General features: G+C 38.3%; 1 protein-coding gene across 2 annotated transcripts in view; it reads right to left on the bottom strand.

The window, feature by feature from the left end:
- Nucleotides 1-2620, bottom strand: part of foxn2a (forkhead box N2a) — a 49147-nt gene extending 46527 nt beyond the window's left edge. For both annotated transcript variants that reach the window (XM_079842366.1, XM_079842367.1), the window contains exon 1: nucleotides 2511-2620. The gene's annotated coding sequence lies outside the window, so the exon portion shown is untranslated. The remainder of the gene's footprint in view (nucleotides 1-2510) is intronic.
- Nucleotides 2621-12489: the final 9869 nt, after the last annotated feature.

Genomic DNA, 12489 nt, shown 5'->3' with positions numbered 1-12489 from the left:
CCTTTACAAAGCTGAGTAAGACTTTCCAGCGGCTGGTTTAAATCAATGCAGATGAGCAGGAGTTATTAGATAGTTTGGACAGATTAATCACAATAATTTTTTTTTGGAAGGAGATATCAAGAAAGTTATTTTTTCCCCTGTTTACTGACTCCTAGTGGAATCAACAGAAATCTTCTGTAGGGGAAATGGACCAAACAGATTAAAAAATACAGATTTTCAAATAAATTAATTTAAAAATAATGACTTTTTATATACATCTATCACAAAATTGAGAATAAATACAATATAATATATGCAATATTCCACCACTGTGTAAAAATTTAGAGTGTTTTCTGTAAAATGAGACCCTTTTTTATCAATTTACTCCAATGTATGTGGGTAGGGCGCTCTTTTAAATTCAGATACGCCTAACTCTTTAAAAAATGCAACAGAGTTGAAGTGGTAGGGATTCAAAATCACTATGAATTGGAGATGTGATCATTGGCATAATAAGTTGTTGTGACTTGAGCCTTGGGGGAAAAGTAGCGAAGGATATTCAATCAATGAGACGACTTGATCTGAAAGTGATTATCCTGTGAACAGATTGCATCATGTCAATGAGGTCAAGCTTCCAGTGAATGGAGCTCATATGGACCCGCAGCCGGCAACGGCCAGCCTCCTTTTATAAAACAAAAAACAAAAATGGCTCTACCAAGACCTGTTATTTACCAAGTTAACTCAAATGTTTCCTGTCGAAAACATCCCTGACACTGAGTGTAGGTGTTATGACTCACATAACCCGTGACTTTCGGTACAATGTTTGCATTTTAGTTTCATTTAGATTCAAACAATACAGGTTTTTTTTTTTTTAAATAACCAATGCCAATAGCAATATCCAGAAAGGGTGATTCAAATGAACACTTACTCATCTAATTCACAATATTTGACAACAAAAAAATCTGAACAATTTATCAACTTTATCGACTAATAGTGATAATCTCAAAATAGCCTTAATCCATCCATCACTACTAAAACACCTCAAAACGTCTTTAACCAATGAAAACACATAAATTACACTTTATTCCAATTAAAAATATTTACATGGTGGCAAATATCCATCACATAAGTAATGTGACATGCTCCATCCAAACCTATTTGCCATATTATGCATATATATTTTTTTTTTTACCTCTATTAATTGAGAGACGTGGGGTTTTAAAACATTGTCTCGACAAAAGCACTATTTAAGTGAAGTCGATTAAACTAGTTAAAATAAAAAAAGACAATAAAATAAATGGTGACTGGTTACAGCATCTAAAACATACCTTATATTTTTATTATATGATCATTTTAGCACAAAATATGTGTATTACCCTATTATATTACGGTCTTTTTCAGTATGACATGCACTGATTAATTAATTTAAAAACATGTTTAAAGTTCAAATTCAGGTTAGTCGATTAAACTAGTTAAAATGACCGAAATGTGACTGGTTACAGCATCGAAAACATACACTTTACCTTATATTTTCAAATAAATTTAACATTATATATTAATTTTAGCACAAAATATGTGTATTAGCCTATCTTAACACGTTTTTTTTTCAGTATGACATGCACTGATTAATTTAAAAAACATGTTTTGAAAAGTTAATATTCATGTTAGTCGATTAAACTAGTTAAAATGAACGAAATGTGACTGGTTACAGCAACGAAAACATACACTTTCCCTAATATATTCAAACAAATGTAACATTATGAACTAGAATCATATTAGAACAAAATGTGTGTATTAGCCTATCATATGTTCTTTTTCAGTATGCATTGCTTAATTAAAAAACGTGTTTTGAAAAGTTAAATTAGACTCAATGGTGACTGGTTGCATTATCTAAAACACACACACACACACACACGTTCCCTTATAAATTCCAAATAAATGTTATGATGTGAACTAGAATCATTTAAGAATAAAATATATCACATATTATGGTCTTTCAGAATGATTAATAGAAGAAAGCATGCTTGAAAAGTTCATATTCATCTACACACACACATACAAACGTGAACAGACAATAGAATCCCGTCACAAGCAAATGGAACGTTGAAACATTTTTTTAATTGATTTGTACACTTGAGAGTTTCGCGGGAATTCGATTTCAGCACCAAAGACAAAGAGTAACGGTCAAAAAAATGATTTTAAATATCGGTATTCCACTCAGAAGTGCGCGAGAACACTTGAGCAAGTGTCCTCGATCACAAAAGAAGTTGTTTGCTGGATTCGAGCGCATGGCAGAAGCGATGGAATGTTCGCGCGTTCAAATGATTCCGATTTAGAACGCCGTGAAATTCGACATGTGAGCGACAACAAACAAGAGCACTTGAGAAACAATACAGGAACCGAGGCTCTGCCTGATATCCGCCCATGCTTTTCCCCGTGAACTTGCCTGTAGAATGTTAACTTTGTGCGCTAGCCACACACACATAAACTCCATCGACACCACAGAAAGCGGCAAACTGGATTTCGTTACTCACATTCTAGCACGCGGACCCGTTTTCCGCTGAAGCGCGTCAGTAGTCGGAGTGTTTCTGCCTCAAACTGTTTCCTCCATCCGCGCTGCGCACAGATCACGCCGCACAGCAACGCTACCAAACCCCTTTGCCGTTGCCAAGGCAACAGACCCACTTCAGCCAATCATAACCCCTCCCCTTCGAGATCCCCTGGCAACTGCTGCAGCGCGCGCGAGCGCTAGTGGTGAAGCTTCTTGGCGCGCGCCATTCCACTCTATTTAATGTGTTTTCACCTTTTTTTCCCTTCTTCCTTAATATGAATTCTCCTCAAATTCTATGTTTAATCTCAACGGATATTTGTTTTCTGATTTTTCCATTTATTCCCAAACTTAGATACAAAATAATTTGGGCTTTTCACGCACTCTTACAAATAAAGATTCTGGCTAAATTATTAATCCAACATTTTGCTCTCGGGTGGCGAGATTAAACTCAGCATGTGACATATGCAGAGCATGTGAATATTTAACGAGGTAAGCAAACAGAAACAGTCTTTTCTTGTCACTTAAAGTCCCCATGAAATCAAAAGTTTTAGTGTGAAGATTTTCTGTCCAATCAAATGCTCTCTAGAATCTGAAACCCCGCCCCCTACATTATAAATAGAAGCTGAAGCAGAGATCGGTCACTTGTTCACACATTTTTTACCTGGTGAATGGCACATAGTGCACTATATAGGGGATAGGGAACGATTCAGACAGTGCACTATATAGGGGATAGGGAACGATCAGACAGTGCACTATATAGGGGATAGGGAATGATCAGACAGTGCACTATATAGGGGATAGGGAACGATCAGACAGTGCACTATATAGGGGATAGGGAACGATCAGACAGTGCACTATATAGGGGATAGGGAACGATCAGACAGTGCACTATATAGGGGATAGGGAACGATCAGACAGTGCACTATATAGGGGATAGGGGACGATTCAGACAGTGCACTATATAGGGGATAGGGAACGATCAGACAGTGCACTATATAGGGGATAGGGAACGATCAGACAGTGCATTATATAGGGGATAGGGAACGATCAGACTGCACTATATAGGGGATAGGGAACGATCAGACAGTGCACTATATAGGGGATAGGGAACGATCAGACAGTGCACTATATAGGGGATAGGGAACGATCAGACAGTGCACTATATAGGGGATAGGGAACGATCAGACAGTGCACTATATAGGGGATAGGGAACGATCAGACAGTGCACTATATAGGGGATAGGGAACGATCAGACAGTGCACTATATAGGGGATAGGGAACGATCAGACAGTGCACTATATAGGGGATAGGGAACGATCAGACAGTGCACTATATAGGGGATAGGGGACGATTCAGACAGTGCACTATATAGGGGATAGGGAACGATCAGACAATGCACTATATAGGGGATAGGGAACGATTCAGACAGTGCACTATATAGGGGATAGGGAACGATCAGACAGTGCACTATATAGGGGATAGGGAACGATCAGACAGTGCACTATATAGGGGATAGGGAACGATCAGACAGTGCACTATATAGGGGATAGGGAATGATCAGACAGTGCACTATATAGGGGATAGGGAACGATTCAGACAGTGCACTATATAGGGGATAGGGAATGATCAGACAGTGCACTATATAGGGGATAGGGAACGATTCAGACAGTGCACTATATAGGGGATAGGGAACGATCAGACAGTGCACTATATAGGGGATAGGGAACGATCAGACAGTGCACTATATAGGGGATAGGGAACGATTCAGACAGTGCACTATATAGGGGATAGGGAACGATCAGACAGTGCACTATATAGGGGATAGGGAACGATCAGACAGTGCACTATATAGGGGATAGGGAACGATCAGACAGTGCACTATATAGGGGATAGGGAACGATCAGACAGTGCACTATATAGGGGATAGGGAACGATCAGACAGTGCACTATATAGGGGATAGGGAACGATCAGACAGTGCACTATATAGGGGATAGGGAACGATCAGACAGTGCACTATATAGGGGATAGGGGACGATTCAGACAGTGCACTATATAGGGGATAGGGAACGATCAGACAGTGCACTATATAGGGGATAGGGAACGATCAGACAGTGCACTATATAGGGGATAGGGGACGATTCAGACAGTGCACTATATAGGGGATAGGGAACGATCAGACAGTGCACTATATAGGGGATAGGGAACGATCAGACAGTGCACTATATAGGGGATAGGGGACGATTCAGACAGTGCACTATATAGGGGATAGGGAACGATCAGACAGTGCACTATATAGGGGATAGGGGACGATTCAGACAGTGCACTATATAGGGGATAGGGAACGATCAGACAGTGCACTATATAGGGGATAGGGAATGATCAGACAGTGCACTGTATAGGGAATAGGGAATGATCAGACAGTGCACTATATAGGGGATAGGGAACGATTCAGACAGTGCACTATATAGGGGATAGGGAACGATCAGACAGTGCACTATATAGGGGATAGGGGACGATTCAGACAGTGCACTATATAGGGGATAGGGAACGATCAGACAGTGCACTATATAGGGGATAGGGAATGATTCAGACAGTGCACTATATAGGGGATAGAGAACGATTCAGACAGTGCACTATATAGGGGATAGGGAACGATCAGACAGTGCACTATATAGGGGATAGGGAACGTTTCAGACAATGTACTATATAGGGGATATGGAACGATTAGACTGTGCACTATATAGGGGATAGGGAAAAGTGCACTATATAGGGGATATGGAATGATTAGACTGTGCACTATATAGGGGATAGGGAACGATCAGACAGTGCACTATATAGGGGATAGGGAAAAGTGCACTATTTAGGGGATAGGGAACGATCAGACAGTGCACTATATAGGGGATAGGGAATGATTCAGACAGTGCACTATATAGGGGATAGGGAACGATCAGACAGTGCGCTATCAGTGCACTATATAGGGGATAGGGAATGATCAGACAGTGCACTATATAGGGGATAGGGAACGATCAGTCAGTGCACTATATAGGGGATAGGGAACGATTCAGACAGTGCACTATATAGGGGATAGGGAACGATCAGACAGTGCACTATATAGGGGATAGGGAATGATTCAGACAGTGCACTATATAGGGGATAGGGAACGATCAGACAGTGCGCTATCAGTGCACTATATAGGGGATAGGGAACGATTCAGACAGTGCACTGTATAGGGGATAGGGAACGATTCAGACAGTGCACTATATAGGGGATAGGGAACGATCAGACAGTGCACTATATAGGGGATAGGGAATGATTCAGACAGTGCACTATATAGGGGATAGGGAATGATCAGACAGTGCACTATATAGGGGATAGGGAACGATCAGACAGTGCACTATATAGGGGATAGGGAACGATTCAGACAGTGCACTGTATAGGGGATAGGGAACGATTCAGACAGTGCACTATATAGGGGATAGGGAACGATCAGACAGTGCACTGTATAGGGGATAGGGAATGATCAGACAGTGCACTATATAGGGGATAGGGAACGATCAGACAGTGCACTATATAGGGGATAGGGAACGATTCAGACAGTGCACTATATAGGGGATAGGGAACGATTCAGACAGTGCACTATATAGGGGATAGGGAACGATCAGACAGTGCACTATATAGGGGATAGGGAACGATTCAGACAGTGCACTATATAGGGGATAGGGAACGATTCAGACAGTGCACTATATAGGGTATAGGGAACGATTCAGACAGTGCACTATATAGGGGATAGGGAACGATTCAGACAGTGCACTATATAGGGGATAGGGAACGATTCAGACAGTGCACTATATAGGGGATAGGGAACGATTCAGACAGTGCACTGTATAGGGGATAGGGAACGATTGGACACTAAAAAACATTTCTTTAGTGTTGTCATTCCCTGTCCGGAGGAGAGCACACATTACAAGTGTGTTTTACTCAAGCTTAGCCTCGGGTTTAACAAGACAATAACCCACGGTGAAGCACAGTGTGAAAGGTTAAAAGCACTGTTAACGCCTAAAGGGCTTGTTTAATCAACAGTAAATTACTTTATGAAACAGGCCATGTTTTCAAGGGTAAACTGGGAAAATGATTGCACAGACTGCACCAACCAGTACAAGAGGATTAAGCGATAGAGCTGGAGGAGGACGGTAACAACTGCATGACCTCGATGCTTGTGTGCATCTGCTCCGTCTCACCAAAGTGCTGTTCTCACACATGGTTGCAAAGGCAGTCGCACAAGACTTCTCACTCACCCTAGCATCGCCTGAAATGGATGCAAGACGGCTGGATTTCCTCTATTTGTGCTACAGGCAAAGAAAACCATATCGTTGATTGGATGATTGATGATAAGGAGGTTTCAAGCACCACTAGCCTAGTACTTATATGCTGTGAAACCCATAGTTTAGTGATAATGCCAGGGGATTTACACCAAGAGGAATTCAGGTCATTGTAACAGTCTGTCCTTATGAAACACGACACTTATCTGGTTGTTTAACCGGGCGAACAGGATTTCTCCAGTCTTTTGCAATGGAAACTAACCCTTTCTGTGGTCGAACCAAAGGGATATCAAACACGCCGTCTTTGACTCAGTGTTTTATTATTTGCATCAGTTAATCGACTAAGGTGAATCCGTATTGGTCTTGCGTGACAGGACTGCACATGTGATTCAGTGTGTGTCTAGATAATGTCAACAACACATTGGGGATTTTTTTTTTTAGGAAAGCAAGGTTTAGGACACGCTCCTGGACATCCTTGTTGGTCCCGGAGCAACATTACTATCGGATTGCAGTGTTCGGTTTAGGCTTAGTCTTCAGGTTTGGGCCTTCGTAAATATCTGAGCTATTTTTCCTATATTTTCAGGGGTATTGAAAATTATGTCATTACTTTCTCAACTAAAAAAAATTATATATATATATATATATATATATATATATATATATATATATATATATATATATATATATATATATATGTACATATATACTGTGTTATTTAAGTCATATTGAGATACTATTATAGTTTTTATTAATATTTTGAATTAGTATATCTTTTTGTTTTCTATTTTTGTTTAAATTTTCGTTTTATAATAGTGTTGTGTTTTTGTCATTTTATGAGTTTTTAAAAAATTGAAAACGAAAATTAAAAAGAAAAATTAGCCTACATTTTTATTTTAATTAATTTAAAAAACATTTTATTCATTTTTATTAAAAATATATTTGTATAGTGAACCCAAAAAATCATATATATATATATATATATATATATATATATAAATAATTCTACAATTTTAGTTGTATAATAGTGTTGTTTTTGTCAGTTTATAAGTTAAAAAAAATAGAATTACTACAATTTAAAAAAATATATTTTTATTTAAATTAATTTAAATAACATTTTCTATTTTTTTTATAGTGAACTCAAAATTTGTATATATATATATATATATATATATATATATATATATATATATATATATATATATATATATATATATATATATATATATATATATATATATATATATAATATATATATATTATATATATATATATAATTCTACAATTTTATGTAAGTCATATTAATATACTATGTATGTATATATATATATATATATATATATATATATATATATATATATATATATATATATATATATATATATATATATATATATATATATATATATATATATATATATATATATATATATGGTTTTTATTAATATTTTGAATTAGTATATATTTGTATTTTTTCCTTTTTTTTAGTTTTAGTAATTTTGTTGTGTTTTTGTCATTGTTTTAAATATTTAAATATATTTTTATTTAAATTTTTATAATGCTTTATTCATTTTTTTATAGTGAATTCAAAATTATATATATATATATATATATATATATATATATATATATATATATATATATATATATATATATATATATATATATATATATATATATATATATATATATATATATATATATATATATATATATATATATATATATATATATATATATATATATATAATTCTACAATGTTATGTAAGTCATATTAATATACTATATGGTTTTTATTAATATTTTGAATTAGTATATAGCCTATTTGTATTTTTCCCATTTTTTATTTTCGTTTTAGTCATTTTGTTGTCTTTTTGTCATTGTTTTAAATGTTTAAAAAGTAAAAAAAAAAATTAAATAATGTGTTATTCATTTTTTATTACATTTTTACTTAAAGTTAACAAAATGAAAATGAGAAATGTTGCTGAAATAAAATAAGTTAAATTTTTTAAATATTATATTTCACTTACCGTTTATGTTATTTCAAGTCATGCAAATGGTTTTAGCATCAGTTAACTTTACTTTTTCACACCTTTTGTTCAATGCAAATCAGTTTAACTCATGAATTCGATTCCAAAAAAGCGATAATTTCCCCCTTTATTTGTGGCTTTTGAGTAACATATGGTGCTTTTTAGACATGTAATTTCAGATTTTGGCCAAGTTACACACAAAAATGTCAACATTGGAATGTGACAGCAGAAAAACTCTTTTTCCATAACAGCATGTGGTTTTGAAACAACATGAGCGTGAGTAAATAATATTTTCATTTTTGATTAATTATTCTATATTTGCTTTAAAAAAGGACTGATACAGGAACACGCCCAACTAGCAAAATCAAGGTCATCGAGAAGGAATATTGTGAACATAGTATCGAGTGTCAGAGGACGTTGAGTACATGGCATTCACTCACCTACGTCATGTCCTTTCAGTCCTTACTATAGCATCATGTTCCTGATCAGAGCTATTCCTAGAGCTAAGAGGCACTTTGTGAGATGCCCCGTTCTCCCACAAGCCCTCCCATAATTCCCAGAGATAATGAAGTTGCAGTACCAGCAGTCGGGAGACAAGAACAATCAACTCGCCAGTGGAGCTGATTGGAGATCAGCCTTTATAAAGACTTTTACTCTGTGCTGGTCCGTTCTAATCAGATTGAGAAACTAAAACAATTGAAGGAGACTGGCTCTGATCTATTGAGTTATGAAATGTTTTGGCCTGATCATACAGATTCTGATTTGAGAATAAGAATAAATGTGTCTGTGTTGCTTCTGAGGACAAAGAATGTGTTATAAGCCACCTGTTTCCCATTGGGGTTGGGGTTGGACGACCATTTGCCATGCACAAATGGACACGGTCCTCGAATAACTCTTCTATCCAACATCCTCAATGTTTTCACGTATACACTGATATCAATTTTTAACGTTTTTAGTTGAAAACGGTGTCGTGTAAACGGCCCTTAAAGTGTGTTTGAGCAGTTGGACAAGGATTAGAAGTCAAACAACAATAAAGGACATGTCCTCTGTACATTTGGCTACTCGTTGCATTATTAATATTTGTTTATTGACTTACACTCACCTAAAGGATTATTAGGAACACCTGTTCAATTTCTCATTAATGCAATTATCTAATCAACCAATCACATGGCAGTTGCTTCAATGCATTTAGGGGTGTGGTCCTGGTCAAGACAATCTCCTGAACTCCAAACTGAATGTCAGAATGGGAAAGAAAGGTGATTTAAGCAGTTTTGAGCGTGGCATGGTTGTTGGTGCCAGACGGGCCGGTCTGAGTATTTCACAATCTGCTCAGTTACTGGGATTTTCACGCACAACCATTTCTAGGGTTTACAAAGAATGGTGTGAAAAGGGAAAAACATCCAGTATGCGGCAGTCCTGTGGGAGAAAATGCCTTGTTGATGTTAGAGGTCAGAGGAGAATGGGCCGACTGATTCAAGCTGATAGAAGAGCAACTTTGACTGAAATAACCACTCGTTACAACCGAGGTATTCAGCAAAGCATTTGTGAAGCCACAACACGCACAACCTTGAGGCGGATGGGCTACAGCAGCAGAAGACCCCACCGGGTACCACTCATCTCCACTACAAATAGGAAAAAGAGGCTACAATTTGCACGAGCTCACCAAAATTGGACAGTTGAAGACTGGAAAAATGTTGCCTGGTCTGATGAGTCTCGATTTCTGTTGAGACATTCAGATGGTAGAGTCAGAATTTGGCGTAAACAGAATGAGAACATGGATCCATCATGCCTTGTTACCACTGTGCAGGCTGGTGGTGGTGGTGTAATGGTGTGGGGGATGTTTTCTTGGCACACTTTAGGCCCCTTAGTGCCAATTGGGCATGGTTTAAATGCCACGGCCTACCTGAGCATTGTTTCTGACCATGTCCATCCCTTTATGACCACCATGTCCCCATCCTCTGATGGCTACTTCCAGCAGGATAATGCACCGTCACAAAGCTCCAATCATTTCAAATTGGTTTCTTGAACATGACAATGAGTTCACTGAACTAAAATGGCCCCCACAGTCACCAGATCTCAACCCAATAGAGCATCTTTGGGATGTGATGGAACGGGAGCTTCGTGCCCTGGATGTGCATCCCACAAATCTCCATCAACTGCAAGATGCTCTCCTATCAATATGGCCAACATTTCTAAAGAATGCTTTCAGCACCTTGTTGAATCAATGCCACGTAGAATTAAGGCCGTTCTGAAGGCGAAAGGGGGGCTAACACAGTATTAGTGTGTGTTCCTAATAATCCATTAGGTGAGTGTATAATCATTCATACTTGCTCAAACCGCTCAAAAACATTTATCAGATGCTTTTATCCAAAGCGATTTACAAGAGACGAACAAAAGCAATTCATCAAGGAGCCAACATTATTCACGACAAATAAAAATCGTGTATCTCGGAACTGAAAGTGAAAGGAAAGGATGGGGAGATGCACTAGATGAAGTGAGTCGGGACTGATCAGTGGATGGAGGTTCCACCTTTGAGGGTGTGTCCATGCAAACTGGGAGTGGACGATGCTGATATGTGTGTGTGCTGTGTGTGTGTGTAGTGGTCAGATACCCAGCTGCTTTTACAGCCCATAAATCTGAGCAGGCTAGCGGCTGCTGTAGTCAGCTCACTGAGAGCCTTTCATGCAGAAAATGAATCAGACCATTCGAAAGTAAGCCTCGCTTCACGTCGCACACACACTGCATGTCTGCCCGGCCAACACACAGGCACTCCACTCCAGTCCAGGTGGCTTTAAGCTAATAAAACACTCCATTAATGGCCAGCACGGCTTGTTCACCAGATACTTCGCTGTGCTATCCATCTCGCGTTCTTGCTCTCGTGCAAAGCATGTATCGCGCTTGTTGCTGTACTTAATCAAAACGAGCTGTGACACTGTATCTGGAAGTGGAGGGTTATTGAATTAAGGCAGCTCTTTAATGTACTCTAGTCTGCAAACCCATCTCTGCAGTCTTCAGTATCGCATTAAAGCCAGACTCCTTTCTGTCATTTTATCATCTCACATGCAAACTTGCTTGACCTCCACACCATCACGAATAAATGACCAACATTTAGGCGTTTCCTCTTTCTGCATCCACAATACTGAGTGTTGCTATGCAGTTGCTAGGGTGGTTTGGATGGCTGTCAGAGTGTTGCTATGCAGTTTCTATGGTGTTTGGGGTGGTTACCAGAATGTTGCTATACAGTTCCTTGGGTGGTTGCCAGAGTGTTGCTATGCTTTTGCTTGGGTGTTTGCCAGATTGTTACTATGGAGTTCCTAGGGTGTTTCGGAATAACAATCAGGACACAGTTGCTAACTTGTTGCTATGGAGTTTCTAGGGTGTTTGGGGTGGTTGCCAGAATATTGCTATGCAGTTGCTAGGGTGTTTTTGGTGGTTGCCAGGGTGTAACTATGTTGCTAGGGTTTTTGGGTGGTTGCCCGACTGTTACTATGGAGTTGCTAGTTTTTTTGGGGGGTGGTTGCCAGTGTTACTATGGAGTTGCTAGGGTGTTTCAGAATACCAAGCAGCACACAGTTGCTAAGGTGTTGCTATGCAGTTGCTTGGGTGTTTTGGAGG

This window comes from Gobio gobio (assembly GCF_949357685.1).
Source record: "Gobio gobio genome assembly, chromosome: 18".
Classification (NCBI taxonomy): domain Eukaryota; kingdom Metazoa; phylum Chordata; class Actinopteri; order Cypriniformes; family Gobionidae; genus Gobio; species Gobio gobio.
This window is presented reverse-complemented; position numbering and strand designations above follow the sequence as displayed.